This window comes from Ictalurus furcatus, chromosome 1 (assembly GCF_023375685.1).
Source record: "Ictalurus furcatus strain D&B chromosome 1, Billie_1.0, whole genome shotgun sequence".
In the NCBI taxonomy this organism is placed as follows: Eukaryota; Metazoa; Chordata; class Actinopteri; order Siluriformes; family Ictaluridae; genus Ictalurus; species Ictalurus furcatus.
In genome coordinates, this window is record NC_071255.1 from 18,807,016 (window position 1) to 18,810,189 (window position 3,174).

Below are 3,174 nucleotides of genomic sequence, written 5' to 3' on the forward strand. Positions count from 1 at the left end.
GACACAATAACTGACAAAATCATATTGGCGATTTTAAATTCCACTTTTGGGATGTTGAATCAGTGTTCTTATTGTGTCATTCAGCTGGGAAGCCAATCAGCATCCTGTAGCTGCAGTGATGGTGTCTTCCACATAGAAGCCCATAGCTGTAGAAAAAAATGTTTTAATTCTAGAGTATACCTCAATGCATTTTTTTTTTTTTTTTTTTTTTTACAAAGCCTTCAAGGGTAACTAGGGAGATTTTATTTTAAAGAAATATATAATCAGTACCCATAGTTTAGTATACTGCTAGCATAATTTATTTTGTTTTAAATGTTGGATGTAGACACGAGTGCCATAACCATGACATCAGCTCACCCATGAAGAGGTGCTTATTTTAGTAGATGTCCAAAACATCCAATGTTTGTGTTTTTCTATTCAGAATTTTAAATAAATGGCTCATTCTGCCAATGGCTTGTCCATATTCATATGCACCCTGCCACCTTCTGATGACTTGCTGAACATTAACAGTGAGAAATTAGTAGTCTATGTGCGCACAAAGAAGACTTAGTACTTATAAAAAGTGAATGTGTATTAGAAGCCTTGTGTTAGTAAAGCTTGTAATCTGTAAGCTAAGCAACTGAAAGTTTTAACTTGGAAGTTGATAATGTAGAAGTTAAGCACTGAAGCATTTTGGCAGATATTTGTAACTTGATAATTGAATGATTGTCCATTTAATATGTATATAATACACTGTTTATGTTTTAATGGCTATTTTTTTTATAGGTGGTTCACATTTTGTGTGCCTAACCCACAGGTTCCCAACCCTGGTCCTGGAGTAGGCTACCCCAGAGTAGGGAAGTCAGGACCATACCTAACTCTCATCATGATGAAACAATAGAACACCTACTAATGTTATGTGTAGATCTGTAGACATATGGAAATAAGTTCAAAAATAGAATTAAACATAGACATTACAATGAAGAAAGTTATGCATGGAATATTTGATAGTGTACCACAAAACTTATTATACTGATTAGTTGTTTGTACTGTTAGTTGTAAAATTTGGAGAACAAGATGTAAAATGGGGGGCCATGGCGGCTTAATTGTTAGCACACTTGCTTCGCACCTCGGGGGTTGGGTGTTGGGTGCATGAAGTTTGCATGCTCTCCCCGTGCCTTGGGGGTTTCCACCGGGTACTCCAGTTTCCTCCCCAAGTCCAAAGATGTGTTGTAGGCTGATTAGCATCCCTAAAGCTGGGTGCACACTGTGCGATTTTTAAGAGTCCTTTGCAACTGTTGCCTGTCAGACTGTGAGAACATGATCCCTGCTGTAAACCATGTCACACTGTATGATCTCAGTTGTCATTAATGTCAGACTGTTCGACAGTCAAGACATGAAAAATTGACGCACACAATAAGACTCGTATTGAGTAGGAGAAGCCACGCTACAGGACTGTGCACAAAATCTTCTGACACTGCCAGAATTTACTCATAGGAAATATTTGATCGCAACAACAAATTAATCGGCTGTCAGAGAACATGTCAAACTAGCGATCAAAGATTACAGATTTTGGCCTAGGATTATAGGAATCTTTTAGGATTCTCAAAATTAGTCTCAGACTGTAAATCGTTTGAAAAGACTCAAAACCAAAGATTTATTTTTTTTAAAGGAAGCAGTACCCTTGGACATACGTGAAACGCTGAAAAAATAATGAATTTTGACAACCCCCCCCCCTTTCTTAAGACAGGTCATATTTCTTAAGACAGAAATATTTCTTAAGACCTGTTAATGCTGCATGAAACTTTGTGTATTTGCAAATGGAGAGCCTCTGTTTTGAAGCTTGTGATAATGTATATATACTGTTGACAGATTTTGTATTTGTATATGTACAAGGTGAACCTCTGTGTTGATGCTTGTATATACTGCTGACAACTGTATTATATTTTGAAATATTCTCAATAAATGATATTTAAAAGGAAGTCAGGACCACGGTGTGTACTCTGTAGCTTAGCCTCAGCACTCTGTGCTGTAGGAATGTTGCTAGGCTACATTAGGGTGACTAGGAGGTGGGCGGGCTCTCAGTGCACGCGATCTGCTGATGCTATAAACGTTATTGGCCCAGATTTACTGAGTGACCGAAACCTGCAAAATGGCGTTCTCAGGTTATCACGTTCAGCTAGCATCTGGAAACCGGTAAAAAATATATATATATATATATATCTATATATATAACAGAGGGAGTGATGACAGCTGAAAATTGAACTCACGTTTCCTTGCATAGATTAAAAGAGTAAGAAAATTCTCATTGCTTTATCCATCCAGTGCGTTTTTATTTCTTCTTGGCGCACTGATAGCGCATCGTCCTGTCATTCCCTCAAGATTTACTCACAGAGCTCGGAACACTGACGATGAGAAATAATGGAGCTTAGTCTTCTACCTGACACCAAAAGCCTGCCCCGGGGGATGAGACAGATCCGGCGACGTTATTTGTGAGCATTAGTGTGTGAAGTCCTGCACCTGCATCCGCCTACTACCCATCTTCGACTTTAATTCATTTGGATTCATTTGTTTGTTTATTTGACTGAAAAATGTTTCCTTCGTGCTATTCTAAGCCCAAGAATGGCTCTCAGTTTAAGATGTCGTACACGAAAGTGTTGTTTGGGGTGTTGGTGGTTTATGTGCTTCATACGTGTTGGGCCTTATACGGCTTCGTGCACACTAAAGCCTGTGACAGCGCTAAAGGTGACGACTGTGTTACATCTTATCTCACTGCTAAACCGCGACTCCAGGTAAACACATTCACATTAAGTCTGACAGAAACATGATGTTCGGATGCTGCATGGACTGCGTTGTAATCTGAGCGCACTGTTTTGAATGTAAAAGCTGAGCGTGTACTCGACGCTGGATCCCAGTGATGAGTCTGCGCACACACTCCTGCTCAAAGTGGAGAAATTTGAAGTCCATACCAAGCATGAAAGGCAAGTTATTTCGTAGTGTTATAGAGTTCTCTAGACTGGATATTGAAGTGCATACATCCTGTGTGTGTGTGTGTGTGTGAGTGAGAGAGAGAGAGAGAGATAACACCCCCCCCCCTGAACTTTGTGTCTGTATGTCATTTGGCAAACTCTACCAAGACCTTGGTGTGGGAAGTTGGTAGCGAGGCGAGGGCGCCGTCTTTCTTGTATTTTCACT